This window comes from Girardinichthys multiradiatus, chromosome 17 (genome assembly GCF_021462225.1).
Source record: "Girardinichthys multiradiatus isolate DD_20200921_A chromosome 17, DD_fGirMul_XY1, whole genome shotgun sequence".
Classification (NCBI taxonomy): domain Eukaryota; kingdom Metazoa; phylum Chordata; class Actinopteri; order Cyprinodontiformes; family Goodeidae; genus Girardinichthys; species Girardinichthys multiradiatus.
In genome coordinates this window covers 3258941-3280498 of record NC_061809.1, presented here as the reverse complement: position 1 = coordinate 3280498, position 21558 = coordinate 3258941, and the positions used below count along the sequence as shown (strand labels likewise).

At 42.6% G+C, this 21558-nt stretch overlaps 1 long non-coding RNA gene across 1 annotated transcript; it reads right to left on the bottom strand.

Annotated features, from left to right (window-relative positions):
- Window positions 1-7017: 7017 nt before the first annotated feature.
- On the bottom strand, window positions 7018-8170 carry LOC124883137. The gene is made up of 2 exons (XR_007042089.1): window positions 7340-8170; window positions 7018-7202 (listed from the first exon to the last, which is right to left on the bottom strand). It is a non-coding gene; the product is annotated as an uncharacterized LOC124883137 (long non-coding RNA).
- Between the last annotated feature and the right edge of the window lie 13388 nt (window positions 8171-21558).

The window sequence follows — 21558 nt, the reverse complement described above, 5'->3', positions numbered from 1 at the left end:
TGGTGTACTTTTGTGGACCTGGAGAAAGCTTATGACACAAAGCTTATGTGTCTCCCCAGGCATTTTGTTGGTAGCGAGTGGGAGTACAGGGGGCTTTTAAAGGACTACCTGGTCTCACCATAATTAAAGCAAGAGCTGTGTCAAGTTTTGTGGGACGCAGAAAAAGATGGTTCTACTATTTTTTCTACACAGTATTGATGGGGGGATTCAAATTAACTTATTTTTTTAAACCATGTAGCTTTTTCCCTGTACCTCACAATTATGCACAACTTTGGGTATGTTTATCACAAACAGTTAAAATAAAATACTTTGAAATTTGTGGCAATGAAATATAGCAAAATATGGAAAATTTCAACTGGTATGAATATTTTTGCAAGGCACTAAATGTTTTTAATTGACAAATTGAACTGTCATACTCCTTTTTAGAAATTATTGTGTAGATTAAAATATAGGATGCTTAGCAAATCATACATTTGTAACAAAATTAAATTTTTGCAATTTATAATTTTTATCAATGCCATTTTAATTCCAGTGAGAAGTTCAATTGTGTGATAGACGCACAATCTAATTAATTGCTAATAATAATAATGTAGAGAAAACAACATGAGTCCCCTCTGGTTTTCAAGGGGTGGGAAACAGTAGTAATGTATGATACAGTCTAGTCTAGGATTAACTATACCATATTTAGGGGTTTAAATGATTTGCTTTTAGCAGTTTACTCTGGAAAATCTATAATTTTGCTTTTGCTGCTGCCGATTCCGTATATTCTGTATTATACAGGTCCTTCTCAAAAAATTTGCATATTGTGATAAAGCTCATTATTTTCTATAATGTCATGATGAAAATTTAATATTCATATATTTTAGATTCATTGCACACTAACTGAAATATTTCAGGTCCTTTATTGTCTTAATATGGATGATTTTGGCATACAGCTCATGAAAACCCCAAATTCCTATCTCACAAAATTAGCATATTTCATCCGACCAATAAAAGAAAAGTGTTTTTAATACAAAAAACATCAACCTTCAAATAATCATGTACAGTTATGCACTCAATACTTGGTCGGGAATCCTTTGGCAGAAATGACTGCTTCAATGCGGCGTGGCATGGAGGCAATCAGCCTGTGGCACTGCTGAGGTCTTATGGAGGCCCAGGATGCTTCGATAGCGGCCTTTAGCTCATCCAGAGTGTTGGGTCTTGAGTCTCTCAACGTTCTCTTCACAATATCCCACAGATTCTCTATGGGGTTCAGGTCAGGAGAGTTGGCAGGCCAATTGAGCACAGTGATACCATGGTCAGTAAACCATTTACCAGTGGTTTTGGCACTGTGAGCAGGTGCCAGGTCGTGCTGAAAAATGAAATCTTCATCTCCATAAAGCTTTTCAGCAGATGGAAGCATGAAGTGCTCCAAAATCTCCTGATAGCTAGCTGCATTGACCCTGCCCTTGATAAAACACAGTGGACCAACACCAGCAGCTGACACGGCACCCCAGACCATCACTGACTGTGGGTACTTGACACTGGACTTCTGGCATTTTGGCATTTCCTTCTCCCCAGTCTTCCTCCAGACTCTGGCACCTCTTGATTTCCGAATGACATGCAGAATTTGCTTTCATCCAAAAAAAGTACTTTGGACCACTGAGCAACAGTCCAGTGCTGCTTCTCTGTAGCCCAGGTCTGGGGAATGCGGCACCTGTAGCCCATTTCCTGCACACGCCTGTGCACGGTGGCTCTGGATGTTTCTACTCCAGACTCAGCCCACTGCTTCCACAGGTCCCCCAAGGTCTGGAATCGGCCCTTCTCCACAATCTTCCTCAGGGTCCGGTCACCTCTTCTCGTTGTGCAGCGTTTTCTGCCACACTTTTTCCTTCCCACAGACTTCCCACTGAGGTGCCTTGATACAGCACTCTGGGAACAGCCTATTCGTTCAGAAATGTCTTTCTGTGTCTTACCCTCTTGCTTGAGGGTGTCAATAGTGGCCTTCTGGACAGCAGTCAGGTCGGCAGTCTTACCCATGATTGGGGTTTTGAGTGATGAACCAGGCTGGGAGTTTTAAAGGCCTCAGGAATCTTTTGCAGGTGTTTAGAGTTAACTTGTTGATTCAGATGATTAAGTTCATAGCTCGTTTAGAGACCCTTTTAATGATATGCTAATTTTGTGAGATAGGAATTTTGGGTTTTCATGAGCTGTATGCCAAAATCATCCGTATTAAGACAATAAAAGACCTGAAATATTTCAGTTAGTGTGCAATGAATCTAAAATATATGAATGTTAAATTTTCATCATTACATTATGGAAAATAATGAACTTTATCACAATATGCTAATATTTTGAGAAGGACCTGTATATGTAACCCTTTGGGTTCCCAAGTATAAATATATTTTTGTTGTTTTGAAAAATAGCAAAAATAAATGTGTGGGAGCTAATGTTTTAAAACAGGAAGTAAAAAATTACAAGTCTTTTGAAAAGGATTCAAATAAGCAGGTGCTCATTCCAGAGAGAGAGAAAATAAAGAAACAGTAAGGAAAATAGTCTGTTAAAATATTGGGTTTTGCTGTTCTGCCTGATTTCCGTCATTAGATTGCACTTTTTCATGAATCATGACTGGCTGAGGGGCAGGACTAAGAGCGGGGGAGTTGGAGAGGAGAGCGACAGACGGGAGATGGAGACTCCGAGAGTCTGCGGCGTCTTTTGGTGAAAAGTTTGTTGAGGACTGTTCAATAAGTGCTACAACTTTCGCTGTGCACTGGTGCAAGAGGAGACAACGCCTTTACCTGGAAAGACGTGGATGGCCTCACTTATCTTCTGGGAGAGGAGTCATCGGGACCTTTCATAAACCATCACTGTGTATTCTGGAGCAGTGGTGAATAAGTGGTGAGTCTTCAGTAACACCCCTGCAACTTGGGTGGTTTATTGACTATATTGCCGGCTTTTATTTGTTTATTTCTGGTGGCCCCATTACTTAAAATAAGTCAATTACATTTAGTTAAGTTCATTAAGACAGAAGGGCTCTTCTGCATTTGGAACTGTTGCAACAAGGGTTGTCTAAAATTGTTTACAAGTTCATATAAAAAAAAGAGAGTCCCTAGTTCTAAAAATGGGTATTTGTCAGAGCTTGTTGTGTTTATTTGTTTTTTATTTTTACTTATTCTACCAGACACATAGTCTGTTTCCAGCAACATTTAGTTGGACAGTATATTTATGAGGTTTCATATTTGGTAACCTTTAATTTTAAAGCTTTGCAAATAAACACTTCAATTTTACAAAGTCTCAGTATTGGTGGATCAGTCATTGTTAACTCAGCTATGTGCAGAAGGTTATAAAATTTACAAGTGGATGTTGAGTAAGTGAAATGAAACCAATATTCTTGGGTTGCAATTAAAAATAAATAGAACCCCGAGCGCTAAATCCAGCTTTGGATACTGAAAACGCTACATATATTTGGGGTATTGCAATTTAAAGGACATATTCTTTCGTTGTGTCTCTTCTAACCTGTAAAGGTACCTCAAGGCTTAATTTCAGCCACTTTTCATTATACACTGCTCAAAAAATAAAGGGAACACTTAAACAACACAATATAACTCCAAGTAAATCAAACTTCTGTAAAATCAAACTGTCCACGTAGGAAACAACACTGATTGACAATCAAGTTCACATGCTGTTGTGCAAATGGAATAGACAACAGGGGGAAATCTTTGGCGATTAGCAAGAAACACTCAATAAAGGAGTGGTTCTGCAGGTGGGGACCACAGACCACTTCTCAGTACCGATGCTTTCTGGCTGATGTTTTGGTCACTTTTGAATGTTGGTGGTGCTTTCACACTCGTGGTAGCATGAGACGGACTCTACAACCCACACAAGTGGCTCAGGTAGCGCAGCTCATCCAGGATGGCACATCAATGCGAGCTGTGGCAAGAAGGTTTGCTGTGTCTGTCAGCGTAGTGTCCAGAGCCTGGAGGCTCTACCAGGAGACAGGCCAGTACACCAGGAGACGTGGAGGAGGCCGTAGGAGGGCAACAACCCAGCAGCAGGACCACTACCTCCGCCTTTGTGCAAAGAGGAACAGAAGGAGCACTGCCAGAGCCCTGCAAAATGACCTCCAGCAGGCCACAAATGTGCATGTGTCTGCACAAACGGTTAGAAACCGACTCCATGAGGATGGTATGAGGGCCCGACGTCCACAAATGGGGGTTGTATTCACAGCCCAACACCGTGCAGGACGCTTGGCATTTGCTAGAGAACACCAGGATTGGCAAATTCGCCACTGGCGCCCTGTGTTCTTCACAGATGAAAGCAGGTTCACACTGAGCACATGTGACAGATGTGACAGAGTCTGGAGACACCGTGGAGAGCAATCTGCTGCCTGCAACATCCTTCAGCATGACCGGTTTGGCAGTGGGTCAGTCATGGTGTGGGGTGGCATTTCTTTGGAGGGTCACACAGCGCTCCATGTGCTCGCCAGAGGTAGCCTGACTGCCATTAGTTACCGAGATGAGATCCTCAGACCCCTTGTGAGACCATATGCTGGTGCGGTTGGCCCTGGGTTCCTCCTAATGCAGGACAATGCTAGACCTCATGTGGCTGGAGTGTGTCAGCAGTTCCTGCAAGATGAAGACATTGAAGCTATAGACTGGCCCGCCCATTCCCCAGACCTGAATCCGATTGAGCACATCTGGGACATCATGTCTCGCTCCATCCACCAACGTCACGTTGCACCACAGACTGTCCAGGAGTTGGCAGATGCTTTAGTCCAGGTCTGGGAGAAGATCCCTCTGAAGACCATCCGCCGTCTCATCAGGAGCACGGCCAGGCGTTGTAGGGAGGTCATACAGGCACGTGGAGGCCACACACAATACTGAACCTCATGTTGACTTGTTTTAAGGACATTACATCAAAGTTGGATCAGCCTCTAGTGTGTTTTTCCACTTTAATTTTGTGTGTGACTCCAAATCCAGGCCTCCATTGGTTAATAAATTTGATTTCCATTGATGATTTTTGTGTGATTTTGTTGTCAGCACATTCAACTTTGTACAAAACAAAGTATTCAATGAGAATATTTCATTCATTCAGATCTAGGATGTGTTATTTGAGTGTTCTCTTTATTTTTTTGAGCAGTGTACAGGTCCTTCTCAAAATATTAGCATATTGTGATAAAGTTCATTATTTTCCATTATGTCATGATTAAAATTTAACATTCATATATTTTAGATTCATTGCACACTAACTGAAATATTTCAGGTCTTTTATTGTCTTAATACGGATGATTTTGGCATACAGCTCATGAAAACCCAAAATTCCTATCTCACAAAATTAGCATATTTCATCCGACCAATAAAAGAAAAGTGTTTTTAATACAAAAAACATCAACCTTCAAATAATCATGTACAGTTATGCACTCAATACTTGGTCGGGAATCCTTTGGCAGAAATGACTGCTTCAATGCGGCGTGGCATGGAGGCAATCAGCCTGTGGCACTGCTGAGGTCTTATGGAGGCCCAGGATGCTTCGATAGCGGCCTTTAGCTCATCCAGAGTGTTGGGTCTTGAGTCTCTCAACGTTCTCTTCACAATATCCCACAGATTCTCTATGGGGTTCAGGTCAGGAGAGTTGGCAGGCCAATTGAGCACAGTGATACCATGGTCAGTAAACCATTTACCAGTGGTTTTGGCACTGTGAGCAGGTGCCAGGTCGTGCTGAAAAATGAAATCTTCATCTCCATAAAGCTTTTCAGCAGATGGAAGCATGAAGTGCTCCAAAATCTCCTGATAGCTAGCTGCATTGACCCTGCCCTTGATAAAACACAGTGGACCAACACCAGCAGCTGGCACGGCACCCCAGACCATCACTGACTGTGGGTACTTGACACTGGACTTCTGGCATTTTGGCATTTCCTTCTCCCCAGTCTTCCTCCAGACTCTGGCACCTTGATTTCTGAATGACATGCAGAATTTGCTTTCATCCGAAAAAAGTACTTTGGACCACTGAGCAACAGTCCAGTGCTGCTTCTCTGTAGCCCAGGTCAGGCGCTTCTGCCGCTGTTTCTGGTTCAAAAGTGGTATGACCTGGGGAATGCGGCACCTGTAGCCCATTTCCTGCACACGCCTGTGCACGGTGGCTTTGGATGTTTCTACTCCAGACTCAGTCCACTGCTTCCGCAGGTCCCCCAAGGTCTGGAATCGGCCCTTCTCCACAATCTTCCTCAGGGTCTGGTCACCTCTTCTCGTTGTGCAGCGTTTTCTGCCACACTTTTTCCTTCCCACAGACTTCCCACTGAGGTGCCTTGATACAGCACTCTGGGAACCGCCTATTCGTTCAGAAATTTCTTTCTGTGTCTTACCTTCTTGCTTGAGGGTGTCAATAGTGGCCTTCTGGACAGCAGTCAGGTTGGCAGTCTTACCCATGATTGGAGTTTTGAGGGATGAACCAGGCTGAGAGTTTTAAAGGCCTCAGGAATCTTTTGCAGGTGTTTAGAGTTAACTCGTTGATTCAGATGATTAGGTTCATAGCTCGTTTAGAGACCCTATGCTAATTTTGTGAGATAGGAATTTTGGGTTTTCATGAGCTGTATGCCAAAATCATCCGTATTAAGACAATAAAAGACCTGAAATATTTCAGTTAGTGTGCAATGAATCTAAAATATATGAATGTTAAATTTTCATCATGACATTATGGAAAATAATGAACTTTATCACAATATGCTAATATTTAGAGAAGGACCTGCATGTGCATCTTTTGGGGTGTATTGAAAAAAAAAAACATAGTTTTTCTGTTCAAGGTTCTGCTGATGACCATTAAATCTAACTGCTCCTCCCAGCCTGTTGTTATCATTCTCTTAAGATATTGCAGGGATTTACAAAAAAACAGGACAGATGCCAGGCTTTTAGAATAGCCAACATTTTTTTTTTTTTAAATCATTTTCTTATCGTTTTAATATGATTTTCCAATTTTCTTAGAAACTTAATTATAAGCTTTCACTAGCTGTACATAAAAAAAAATAATTGCTTGAAATCACTGTTCATGATGAATGATGAGTTAAATTTTTTTATTTACAGAAAAAACTATGTTAACATTCTAATTTGTAAAAATGCACCAAAAAACATTGATGTAAACCTTACTGGTTGTACAGCGTTTATACATTTCTTCTTTATAGGCCCATTCAAACTTTGAGTGACTGTCCCTTTAAAAGTCTTCACACGGCCCTGGCAAAAATAACAGCGAAACTCAATTACTGAACTTGCAATTATCAAAGAGATAACAGCCTAGGCCTCAGCATATCAGCCACTGCCATTTATTCAAACTGTAAACAGCCTGTTATTGTTAGTTTCTGGGAGCTTACGCTTTCAACGAGTCGCAGGATGTTTCCAGACCAGCCAGAAGCGTCGCCTCGGAGCTCCTCAGAGAAACGCTTTCCCCCCAGTTGTTTACTCCAAGTTCAATTTCTATCTGCGCAACACCACCTGGAATGCGGACACGGGCGACCACAAAGTCAGGGAGCCAGTTATGTGGTCCATGATCAGCACTTATCACGCTCTTAGTCCGCCGGGTGACTGCGCATTTCCCCCAAAAACGGCAAGACAAAAAGGGAAAGCCGACAGATGCGGGTTGTCCCTACAGCAGGGTAGCAGGGCGCAAACGCACCTGCAGCAGGGACGCTCAGTCCAGCAATGACAAATAACTTCCCTCACATTAAATGCTGCTATTTCTTTCCGGGCCCACTCTGTATTTAACCGTGTGCAAAAGCTGGCAGGTGCGGTCCCATCCAATGAGGCGCAGTGAATCTGGATCGGCTCGGCCCGGCTCGGCCCGGCCCGGCCCGGCCCGGCTTGGATCGACCAGTCTCGCTCCACACATTCACGCTCAGCAGAATTACTGTGTATATTTCCGCCTCGTTCTTCATCAGCTGAGAACTTGGTGCACACTCTGGCTCAGCGCTCTTGCATTTTCATTAAATATGTCCATGTGACGCACCAAGGTTTCACTCAGCTGAAACTTAAAGGGACCTCTCATGTGACGCCGCTTCGTGCGCGCTCATTGTGCGGCTTCCCGGAAAGCTCAAGATGCTGCGCGCTCCAAGAGGAGCAAAGAAGCAATCTGACCATTTAGGAAGTTAACTTTTAGAGGACGGAAACAGGTGTGGAAATCTGTCACAGTTTCTGCTCCACATTCACTTACAAATAATATGAACGTTCTCAGAAGCAATTAGAATAAACAGTTGATCTGATAACAACTAATAGATAAATTAACTAACACTTACAAAACGAGGAGTCAAGACCAGATGGGACCTCAGAGAAATTGGGGGCAGAGCTGGTGGGGGAAACCACAAACCCGACTACCAGTTCAGGAGGAACCTGCAAGCAAACTATTGTGAGGACCTTGTGAAGGATATCCTTTAATTCAATTCAATTCAATTCAGTTTTTATTTATATAGCGCCAATTCACAACACATGTTGTCTCAAGGCACTTCACAACAGTCAGGTACATACATTCCAATTAATCCTAACAATTGAACAGTGCAGTCGGAGTTAGCTTTTTATTCAAATTGGATAAAACGTTTTTCTGTCTAAGGAAACCCAGCAGATTGCATCCAGTCAGTGACTTGCAGCATTCCCTCCTCCCGGATGAGCATGTAGAGACAGTGGACAGTCACTGGCGTTGACTTTGCAGCAATCCCTCATACTGAGCATGCATGTAGCGACAGTGGAGAGGAAAAACTCCCTTTTAACAGGAAGAAACCTCCAGCAGAACCAGGCTCAGTGTGAGCGGCCATCTGCCACGACAGACTGGGGGTTTGAGAGAACAGAGCAGAGACACAAAAAGAACACAGAAGCACTGATCCAGGAGTACTTTCTATGGGAAGGAAAAGTAAATGTTAATGGATGTAGCTCCTTTAGTCGTTTCATCTAGAAAGAAAGAACAAATAAACTCTGAGCCAGTTTTCAAGGTTAGAGTCTGAAAGAGAGCACATATAATTAGTTACAGTAAAAGCTCGGTCAATTTCCATGTCTAGGAGAGAGAAAGGGTTAAACACTAAAAGACAGGGCTATGTGGATCATTGGTAGAGGGTGAGAATTAAGTTGTTGCCAGCAGAAGCTCGGACAATTCCCCTCTCCAGAAAGGTGTCACAGGCAGACACAGAGCCAGGCCAGGTGTAGCTTCTAGGAAGAGAAAAGAGAGAACAAGGTTAAAAGGTGAAATAACAGCAAACAATGCAAAATTGGAGAGTAGTGTGAGAATGTAGCGAAGAGGGTGAAAGTGGTCATCCTTTATATATAAAATATATTTATATATTTATATTTAAATGTTTAAATATTAATATATGTGAAGGATATATAATATGCTTTATATATGAAGGAGCTATATATATATATATAGCTCCTATATACATATATATCAGCTGCATAGGATGATACAGATTATAATGGTAAGAAATAATGACAAGGAGCTTGATGAAGAAATCTCCCATGCCTAGCATAGTACTACTTACAGGTTATAATTCCATTAAGTTAGCATCATTCTTTCTCAGTGAGCTCTTTTTGTGTGTGACATCATTGTTTGGTGACTAACACTGAAGAGAAGAGCAGATGATCTTATTTTAGATTATGGGAAATCAGAAGTTGTTTTTTTTTGCAGTTGTTCAGTCTTATTGTGTATGAACCCCTTCACTTTATTAAGGTCTTAACAACAAGCTACATGTACCCATTAGTATAATGTAAGATTGTTGTGTCCAAAGTGATAAATCAATGCCTATTGCTATAATGTTATCAACAAAACTCATAAAAAATGTAAGTCAAAATAATAATAACAGGGCACCTAAAGGTTCAGTGTGGAATGGAGGAACAAGATTATGAATACCTATGAGATTTAGGAGGAGAATCTGAAAGTCTGAAATTATGAATTTTAATTGGGGTGCCATTGAAGTTCATTCAGAATGGGGGTGATGTAATTATTAGATAGCAGGAGTGTTCATCACGGAGACAGCATGGAGGAACTGTGATGGCTGTTTTTTGCAAACAGCAGTCTGTAGCGCCAACCTGAAGGTAAAAGTCTAAACAGTTTGTGCCAAACCATACAGTGACAGGCAAACACAGGACAGACTAAAAATAGCATTGTAGAAAATGACCAGCAGCTCTTGTGGAAGGTTGTACTTCTTGAGGTGCCACAGGAAGAAGTCTCTGTTGGACCTTTAGTGTTTATGTGTGAGGACCATATCGTGTAGCAAGCAATCCTTAGCAGACACCATCATCATGTCTTGAGCGGGTTAAGCTCTAGGTGGTTCTGACAACACAAGTGGAACAGCCATTCAACCTCCTGTCTGTATGCAGACTTATCATTTTCCAGGATCAGACCAATATCAGTGGTCTCATAAGCAAACTTGAGGAGTTTCACAGATGGTTCTGCTGAGGAGCCGTCATATGTGTACAGAGAAAAGAGGAATGGGGAGAGAACACACCCCTGGGGGGCACCAGTGCTAATGGTTCTTGTGTGGGACAATATGCTACCCAGTCTCACCTGCTGTTGACAATCAGTCAGGCAGATGGTGATCCCCTGGCACATAGAAGCTAGCACTGTGAGCTGGTTGAGCTTTCAGTGGAGGATGTCTGGGTTGATGTTGTTGAAAGCCGAGTTTAAGTCCACAAACAAGATCCTGACGTACATCCCTGGGTGGTTGAGTTGGTGCAGGATGAAGTGTAGTCCCAAATTCACTGCACCATCTGCAGTGAATTGCCCAGAGAGTAAACTGCAGGGGGCCCGTAAAGTCCGTTAGATGCTTCAACACCAATGTCTCAAAGGTTTTCCAGTGTTATCTGCTCAGTTGCTGAGTTGACACCCCAATGAGCTTGTGGCAATGTCTGTTTTAATCACGCCTCACTCTGTACTGCACGTCCAGTGTTTCAAATGTTTGTTAGCTGCTCTACCAGAGAAAACACGATGTTGAAGTTGTCATGTGCAAATGTCCAGGATGCATACATCTCCAAAGAAAGAACTCCTATTGGCAAATCAGATCATAATCTTGTTTTTCTCTTCTCAGAATATATACCCATTGCTCAGAGGCAACCAGCACTTAAGAAGAACTGAGTTGTTTTGAGGCTGCAGACTGGGGTCCTCTGTGCCAATCTCATAGAAAGGACATCAGCGCCATGACTGAGTGTGTGACTCACTATATAAACTTATGTGTGGACAACATCATCCCCACCAGAACATTGAATTTCTTCCCCATTAAAAAACCCTGGATCACCAGTGACCTGGGGACCTGCTAAACAAGAAATAAGAGCCTTCAGAGAGGGAGACAGGGATCTATTGAGGAGTTTATAAATCAACCTATACTCAAGATTACAGCAAGTAGGCGTACAAGAAAAAGCTGTAGAGCAAGTTGAGGCAGAAGAATATCAGAGAGGTATGGTCATAGATGAAGAATATTAAAGGCTTCAAGCAGAAGGGGGATCGGATAGATGGATGTCTGGATCAAGAAAATAAACAGAACACATTTTTTATTTTGACTCAGAAACAAGCTCAGCATCCTCCTGTCCTGCTCCCACTGTTCTTTGACTCACAGCGTGCGTCCCTGTCACACCTCAAATGTTTTATCTTCCAAGTCAACCATGGACCCTTCTGCTTCCACATGTTTGTCTTCAACAAAATCAGGTGACGCTGGTGCTCCATTTGCCTTGCCTATTTGTTTCTAGATGTCAGTTCAAGAGGCAGCTGGAGAGACCAAACCGACACAAGGTTAAAGGTCCAGGTGTTGTCAGTCCAAACGTCCTGAAGGCAGCCCTGTGGGATTCTGCAGCACCTTAACCTTAGCCTGACCGAGGAGAAGATTCCAGTGTTATGGAAGACATCATACCTTGTTCCAGAACTGCATCAAACTCAGCCATCAGTCCTAAATGACTAGAAAACCTGGTGCCCTGACATCCCACTTCATGATTGTCCAAGAGAGACTCCAGATGGCCCACCTGAGTAATAAAACAAGCATATTTCACTGTCATCTGGAAAAATCAAGCAGCACTGTGTTGATCATGTTCTTTGATTTCTCCAGTGCATTTAATACAATTCAGCCTAATTTTCTTTGTTGAACCTTGAGAAGACTCAGGTGGAGGCCTCACCAATCACCTGGATCAATGACTATCTGATACACAGACCACAGTTTGTGAGACTGTAGGGTTGTGTGTCTAACCAGGTAGTCAGCAGCACAGGAGACAGACAAGACAGACTCCTGTCACCTACAGAAATACTCGGACTGATTATTTCAGAGGGCTGAAATATTCTGTTCCCCACTGTAACTCTGACAAACGAAGAGCAAATGTGTCCATATTCACAAAAATAGTTGTGTATGATATGAGGAATGATCGACCCAAAACATAAGGTGATTGGTTAATCCCTGACCCATGGGGTAACAAACCATTACGAGGTGTGGGCGTCAGGCTGGAATATTCTGTTCCCCTTTAATGTTCCTGTCATATTTTACCAGAATAATAAGCTACGCTCTCATCTCTTCAGGAAGCCAGACTTTTCGTGTCCAGCAGAGTGAGCATCCATTGTTTTATGTCAGTAATAAAAAAAAGTATAAATAAACACGACGTGTTGGAAAACAGTGTTTGGTGGCTGACTGATGTCCGTCAGGTTAAAGTGAACATGACACAAGTTGGAAAAGACATGGATTCTTTCGGCAAAACAACATGAAACTGTGCAAAAAAGACCAGGTTCATTTTGTATTTATTTATTTATTTTTCTAGGAGCTGTTGATTAAAAAAATAAAGTAACAACCTTGACATGAATACGTTTCGTCGTTCGTTCGTTCGTTCGTTCGTCGTCTTCCGCTTATCCAGGACCGGGTCGCAGGGGCAGCAGACTCAGCAGAGACGCCCAGACGTCCCTCTCTCCAGACACCTCCTCCAGCTCCTCCAGGGGGAGCCCAAGGCGTTCCCAGGCCAGCCGAGAGACATAGTCCCTCCAGCGTGTCCTGGGCCGTCCCCTGGGCCTCCTCCCGGTGGGACGTGCCTGGAACACCTCCCGAGGAAGGCGTCCAGGAGGCATCCGGTATAGATGCCCGAGCCACCTCAACTGGCTCCTCTCAATGTGGAGGAGCAGCGGCTCTACTCCGAGCTCCTCCCGGATGGCCGAGCTCCTCACCCTATCTCTAAGGGAGTGCCCGGCCACCCTACGGAGGAAGCTCATTTCAGCCGCTTGTATCCGTGATCTCGTTCTTTCGGTCATGACCCAAAGTTCATGGCCATAGGTGTGGGTAGGAACGTAGACCGACCAGTAAATTGAGAGCTTTGCTTTTTGGCTCAGCTCTCCCTTCACCACAATGGACCGGCACAGCGCCCCCATTACTGTGGCAGCTGCACCGATCCGTCTGTCGATCTCCCGCTCCATTCTTCCCTCACTCGTGAACAAGACCCCGAGATACTTAAACTCCTCCACTTGAGGCAGGAACTCCCCTCCAACCTGAAGAGGACAAGCCACCCTTTTCCGGTCGAGTACCATGGCCTCGGACTTGGAGGAGCTGATCCTCATCCCAGCCGCTTCACACTCAGCTGCGAACCGCCACAGCGCATGCTGTAGGTCTTGGCTAGAGGGGGCCAGCAGGACCACGTCATCCGCAAAAAGAAGAGACGAAATCCACTGGTCCCCAAACCAGACCCCCTCTGGCCCTTGGCTGCGTCTAGAAATCCTGTCCATAAAAGTTATGAACAGGACCGGCGACAAAGGGCAGCCCTGCCGGAGTCCAACATGCACTGGGAACAGGTCCGACTTAGTGCCGGCAATGCGGACCAAACTCCTGCTCCGCTCGTACAGGGACCGGATGGCCCCTAATAAAGGGCCCCCGATTCCATACTCCTGGAGCACCCCCCACAGGGCATCACGAGGGACACAGTTGAATGCCTTCTCCAGGTCCACAAAACACATGTGAACCGGTTGGGCAAACTCCCATGAACCCTCGAGCACCCTGTAGAGGGTATAGAGCTGGTCCAGTGTTCCACGGCTGGGACGAAAACCACACTGTTCCTCCTGAAGCCGAGGTTCGACTATCGGTCGGACTCTCCTCTCCAATACCCTGGCGTAGGCCTTACCAGGGAGGCTGTCGTTTTACTGTAAAATCGACACAGGGGGAACAAATTATTTCAGGGGAACAGAATTTCGCACAACACTGGAGTTTGAATGACTTCTGTGGACTTCGCTGACCATCCGGTCCAACTCCTCCTCATATAAACTTAAATAAAGATCTGCATTTCTATGGGGACATAAAAACATTATATTAAACTTGACTAATAAACGTTACTGAATAATTGACGCCAGCTAATAAAGAGCAGTGAATTAACAATACCTCAGGCCGGTTTCCCTCAGTCGACCCCTGATGGTCCTCGTTGAAACACCAAACCTTGCCGTTATTTCCGGAGCCCAAAGTCCATAGAACACATAATCCTCCAGAAAAACAGACGGAATATCAAATGCTAGCCGTCCTGGACCGGGTGTGTGTTGTTGGGGTGCTATGTTACCAGAAACGAGTTGGAGAGCCTCTTGAAAAATGGCAATTACTCTCTGCTCAAAATCTTGGTCGAAAAGAACAGAAATAACTCCAAGAGCATCTATAATTTCTTCAATTCTTTCTCCCACATAATCTGGAAGAGTGTCACCCGCTTCTAATTGTCTGGCGAGGTTCAAAATATCTCTTCAAATCATTAGAAACTTCACTCAATTCCTCAATGAGCGTGTGACTTTGATGGATGTGTGACGGTTTAAATTAATTTATGATGTTCTTCAGCACAGGAACTTGCAATAATTTAATTTAAAATGAAATCAATATATTCATTGAGGCACATATTATTAATTGTATATTTAATAAATTATTAGTGTATTTATTTTGAGTTTTATTAAATTAACGAAACATTTAAGTAATTATTTCAGGACTTATTTATTTATTGTAATTTGGCACTCTGAACCCTCCATATTATGCTGACAATTGACTAAAATAAATAGTTTTGGTAAACCTAATCGGCCTAAAAAAACAAGGCTTAGTCTTATTTATTGGCATTAGCTGTATATCACTCTTTGTGTAATAACTCAATATGATTTATGATTGACATTTTGAGATTATTTGCTTAAATGAAGTAACAAATCAAATGAACTAATCACTGAATGTGTATTAAGCTATTGACATGCAACTGTACACCAGCTGATCTGGATTTGTCCTGGACTGTTACTGGAAACTTTCTCTGATATATCCAGACTTGAAAACTTTTCATGAAAATGAAACTGCCTGACAGCAACTAGCAAGTTCCCTGGCAAATAATTAATCAAAATTTGATTTTACTGAAATTAACAAAACAAAGACTTCCAGAGTAGTTGATGCAGCTTGTAGACCAAAATATACCCAAATGAGTCATACGGCAGAGTAAAGTGTCTGTAAGTTACATTTTACTTGAACACTTATGCTTCTGAAACAAATTATCCTATTGACATATGCACAGTCATTACCTTTCCCTCCTTCATCTATGAGTTGGATCAGTCCAACTGACCCAGTACACTGCGTCTGGTTTTGAAATAAAAGTTACTTCATCACAATGTGATCTGTCCAGTCAGACAGCCAGGGGCAGGAAGAGTAAATGAACCTGATCTTGAATCCACTTTTTATACACACCAGAAATGGAGTCTGTGTCTGTTGCAATAAAGTTCCCATTCGTAGAAACGGCATCCCACTGACAGGGCCCCATGCAAGGAACAAAATTCTTTAAATAGATAAAAGCAGAACTTGATTGAGAGTCTAGTATACTTCAGCCTTTCAACCAGCTGCCTAGAAACTGGAACTAAGTTCCAGTTTCTAAATCAGTCTTGCATTTCGCTGTCATATGCCTTAAAACACATGTATATAGATAAGGAACTGAAATTAAAATTCAAAACGTTTTATGAAACCCTTTAAGAAGAAAGGCTCATAGAAAATCACAACCATGTGAACAAAATCTGAGTGGGTGGTAGGTAAGGCTCTGTAGTTTTACAACTATCTGCAACAAAAGACACCTCTCAGCTCTGTCTGCCAAACTTTTTTTTACTAGTTGTTCCATTGCCCCACTGCCAGCTCAGATGGGCTCATTCTGTACTGCCATTCTGTTACCTACATCTACATTCAACACGATTTACTTTTGCAAGACTTAAACTGATAATGGCCGTTTGTACCTAATCAGTTTCTAAATTCTGAAATAAAACAGATGGTCACCAAAACGATCAAGGGTTACCAAATTAACATTTAAAAGTCAGTCAATCATTTTCTACCACTTATTCCATAGTGGGTCACAGGGGAGCTGGTGCCTATCTCCAGCAGTCTATGGGCAAGAAGTGGGGCACACCCTGGACAGGTTGCCAGTCCATCACACAAACATCCATGCACATCACTCATACACCTAAGGGCAATTTAGAGTGACCAATTAACCTAACAGGCATGTCTTTGGACTGTGGGAGGAAGCCAGATTACCCACACATGCACAGGGAGAATATGCAAACTCCATGCAGAAAGACCCCTGGCTGGGAATTGAACCCAGGACCTTCTTGCTGCAAGGCAACAGTGCTACCAACTGCACCACCATGCAGCACAGAATTTAAAAGTTGATCTGATAATTTTTTTTTCATTGCAAATACACTTATTTTGTTTCTAAAATAGAATTAACATCACATTGCATCTCCATTAAGCTTGTAAGCAGAGGAAAGCAGGAAGTGCTCTAAAATGTCCTGGTAGACAGCCGTGCTGACCCTAGACTTGATTGAAAACAGCTGACCAATAGCAGGAGATGACATGGCTCCCCAAATCATCACTGACAGTGTAAACTTTACATTGGATCTCCGTAAGCTTGGATTCTGTGTCTCTCCATTTGTCCCTCTGACCCCGAGACTTTGATTTCCAAATAAAATGCAGAATCTAATTTAATCTAAAAAAGATAACTTTTAACCACTGAGCAACAGTCCAGCTCTTTTTAAGCCCAGGTAAGAAGCTTCTAACCTTGATTTACAAAGTTTCTTGTAGTTGTAGCCCATTTCCTGGATATTTTGGTCTAAGAATACACTGATTCCAGCTGTAGTCAACACCTTTTAAATCTCCTCCTGAATGGGCTTTGCTTTACACTTCTCTCAAGACTGCTGTTACGTATGTTGCTTGTGCAATTTTTCTACCACACTTTTTCCTTCCATTCAACTTTCCATCAATCAGCTACTTTAGTAATGACCTTGGAATTTGTGGCTTACCCTCTTTCAATTGTTACGGACACAGAGACAGAAACGAAAAGGAAAAAATAAGAAGAATGAAAAAGAGAGAGGTGGGGCAAAAAGGAAAAAGGGAGAGAAGGAGAAAAGAATGGAGGAGAGAAAGAAGGATGAAGAGAATACAAGCTAACACCCTGCTTGCTTCTACACCCGCAGAAACATACATAGGAACAGCTTTTTTACTGAAAAGTGCTCGGTACTTATCAATGCAAGATGTATTTAGTGGTAAACGAGGCTCAATATAGAACGTTTGTTTATCTGTTAACACCTGAATATAAACACCTGTGGGTCTGAGGGTGAGCACGGTTGTGTATCCAAGGTTTCTCCATAAAAATATGCAATAGTGAGTGTGAGGAGCCACAGACCTGCCCCCCTGGACAGATACGGAGGAGATCCGAGCCATAGACATCCAAAGGAGCCCCGGAGCACAGGAACCCCAGGAGAGCCATCGCCGGGACAGTTTTATCTCTCCCTCTGTGAAATTTAATTCAGAAGGAAAACGCTGCCTAAGTGAAAGAACAATGGGAGAGCGAACTACTATCTGTTGCACTTCAACAAATAGTATTGTCATGAAAGAAATCCATTGAGATTGTTAATCTCTTTTACAAGGATGTCCTGGCCAAGATAAAAAGCAGCACAATGTACAAAGTGCAAACAAACCATTACAATTTAAATGAAGACAACTTCCAGTGTAAGTGTTACTGAGCTCTGCAGTTTACCAGTCATGCTTATATGACTGGTACAGTGATGTAAGGAGGAGCTTGTAGAAGATTAATGGTAAACAATAAAAGTTGTGGTTGTGTTGATTTTTAAGCATCATTACGTTGTTAAGGGAAGAACCGTATAACACTGTAAAGTCTTTACAACTATAAACCATAAAATAAATTACTGGAAATTCATCCAGCTGACATCATCCCTATTTACTTCCCTCACTATGATTCATGCACTCGGTAGACAAACATGACTCAGCATGTAGAAGAAATACTGGGATCATCATGGAATGTTTAAAATTCAGTTCTGCATTAAAAAACATTAATTATTGACAGGAAGTGGTCAATGATGTCAAAGAACAAAATGGCTCATTGTTTGAGTAAAATACTGGCTTTCAGTATGTATTTTATGGGAAATATCTAACTCTCATAGTATCTTCCCTTTGTTAAAACAGAAATGAGTTTTAATGCTATTGGCTAGTTAGGGGAGGGCCAAAACAAGAGCAGATTTCTCTTAATCATGGGCTCAATGTGTGCAAATGTTTAAAAAAGTCAAGGTTTCAAAACCGCACAACTCTTTATTGTATCATTTCTTTGGTATAAACTCCTTTTAATGAGATACTGCCCCTCCCTACAACTTGCTGTACAGTGCTGGTCAGCTGGTTGAAAGAAGGTATACTATGAGCTGGCTGGCAAGTGGTTTTAAACAAAATTTGAATATAGTGAAAAAGTAAAATAATTTTTGCCACTCTTTTCAGTAATTGAAACTCATTTTAATAGATTCATTACACAGAGTGAAATATTGCAAGCCTTTATTTCTTGTCATTGTGAAAGTTTAGAATCTCATGGAGTCACAATAATCGGCTAAATAACTCAAAATACCTACAAAGATTTCCTGAGCCCCTAAATGGTCTCTCAGTCTGGGTCAGTCGACTACACAACCATGGGCAAGACTGCTGACCACACAGATGTACAGAAGACAGTCATTGACACCCTCCATAAGGAGAGGAAGGCACAAGAGGTCACTGCTAAAAAAGCTGGTTGTTCACAGAGTGCTGTATCCTAGGATATTCATAGAACGTTGAGTGGAAGGAAGAAGTGTGGTAGGAAAAGGTGCACCATCAGGGATAACGACAGCCTTGAGTGGACTGTCAAGCAAAATTCATTCAAGAATTTGGGGGAGCTTCACAAGGAGTGGACTGAGGCTGGAGTAAGCTCATCAATAGTCACTATGCACATGAATCCCACACATGGACTACAAGCATCTTACTCAGGCTAAGGAGAAAAAGATGACTGTTGCTTAGTGGTCCATAGTCTTCTTTTCAGATGCAAGTAAAGTTTGCATTTCATTGGGAAATAAAGTTCCAGAGTCTGGGGGATGAGTGGAGAGGTATTGAATCCACAATCCTTGAAGTCCAGTGTGACATGTCCACAGTCAGTGATGGTTGCAGTCTGTAAGTCTGCAAGCCCTTTGGTTAGAAACCTTTCTTTAAACTTGCAATTAAAAGGTAACATTTTATTTTTCTTTGCATGGTTCTGATGTTAAGAAGAAAGCCCATGTCATGTCTTTGTTAGGAATAACCTTTATTAATATGACTCATAGCTGTTTTTTCCCATTTATATTATAGTGATATAAAGTATAAGTTCTAATGTTTCCCCTTTGTTAGAATAGGATAAGAATGCTCATCGACACACATTACAAGGATAAATGGCCCAAGGGTTGTAATGAATGACCTGAGGCTGGGGCACTGGGTTTGATTGTGTTGAGGTTTAACTAGAGGAGTACCCAAGTTCAGGCAAAGACAGAACAATGACACAGAGACACGGAGGAAAGTTTAATGATGTTTATTCACAGTGAATGTCAGGGAAAGGGTTTGTCCTGCAAAGGAATAGGAAAAGGTTAGCTGGTTATCCACAGGAGTAATGGTGAGTATAATGAGGAGATTGTCTCTTAGTTTCTTACAGGCTCTTGGGAGGGAGGTCAGCTCGGAGGAGGAGGCAAAGGAAGTCCGGGACGTAAGTGTTTTAGGTTTAGGTGTCCGTTTGTGTTCCAGGTCTGTGGGAGAGAGAGAGAGAGTGGCAGGACGGAGGATGGTTGGTTTACAGGTGAGAGTCTCCACGAGGGGAATCCAAATACACGAGTCCTTAAACTCCAGCAAAAGGCGAGTTCCACGCTCCAATAAGTGTCCTTGGAAAGAACACAAAAATCAACAGGTTACTCGAGAAAGTCTCAAAGGGGAATTGTTGGCTGTCATACTCAGTACCAGTGTCACTGAATAATCCGGCGAATAATGGATCACTTCCAGGAGTTTAAATGCCAGCTGCTCTCGTCAGCAGAATCCAGAACAGGTGTGTAGACTCCGCCCCTGCCACTTTGACTCTGGAAGGTAAGTAGACAAAAACAGATCCACCAAAACAGAGCACAATCCTAACAGATTGTGGAGCAGCTGGTATAACTGGTTTGATTAGAAAGCCACAGTACATTTAGATTAAGGATGGACACCCGCTACTACATAACCTACCAGATAGACACCACAATGGTGACACATAGTCTACTGATAATCACTGAGGGAGGGCACATCCATTGCATTGGAGTGCCAGGTATAAAACTACATGTGACCTTCTATCTGGGCTCTTCGTCATCCTTACACAGACGGGAACGGTCCGAGACGGGAGCCTCAGCGCTGATCTCAGTAATCATTCCTCTGCCTAATTTAGATTAAAGGAGCTGACACATAGAAAATGTGAGAGAATCGTTCCTTTAAGAGTCAGTGTTAGATAGATTGTGTGATCGCTTCTGGGGACCAAGGACCAGAGGAACACCGAGATGTCTGACCGCCAACAGGGTGCGGTAGCTCGGACAAATTGGTGTTCCCGGAGGCAAAAACCACTTTTGGATTGGGCTGCCACGGAAGGACAAAACATCACAGCAGTGGCCGCAAAATAAAAGGTAAGGAAATTCTTATTATGTTTTTCCTGTAAAAATACTCTGGCTGTGTTGTTAGTTGAGAGTGAGATGTTTTTGTAATTCTTGGAGGCAGAGAAATGGTTCAGAATAATTGTTGCGAACGCGTTAAGAAGTGATAAGACGTGTTATAAACAGTGCGACTTTGATGGTGTCAGTCCGGGAAGAACGGTACAATCTTCTAAAAGAAACTAAAGTCTAGGGGAGTAGATTTGAAGTTCCTTTATTGCATGCAAGGGAAAATTGTTGTCCCTCGCACACAGTATAAAAGTGACCTCCGTGAATGAGGCACGCTAATACTTGGCTTGGTTTCAAGATCCTGATTCTCTTAAAGAACTCAAAAGCGCCTCCAAGGGGAAGTATTAGATTTCAATGGCTCCTTGGACTTCTTAAAAAGCCCTCAAAGCTGCTTACTTCCTTGTGAGTAAACACGCAGAAATAGATGTGCATCCTCGGAATGGTTTCAAGGTCCTGCGGTTCTCTTAAAGAACCCGAAAGCGCCATCGAGAGGTGGTCTTGAGTTTCAATGGCTCTCGTAATTTTTCCTTAAAAAATTCAAAAGCTGCTGGCTCCATTTTGAGTAAACAGCTGATAAATATAAAAGTGTAACATCAACTGGCCAGTGTG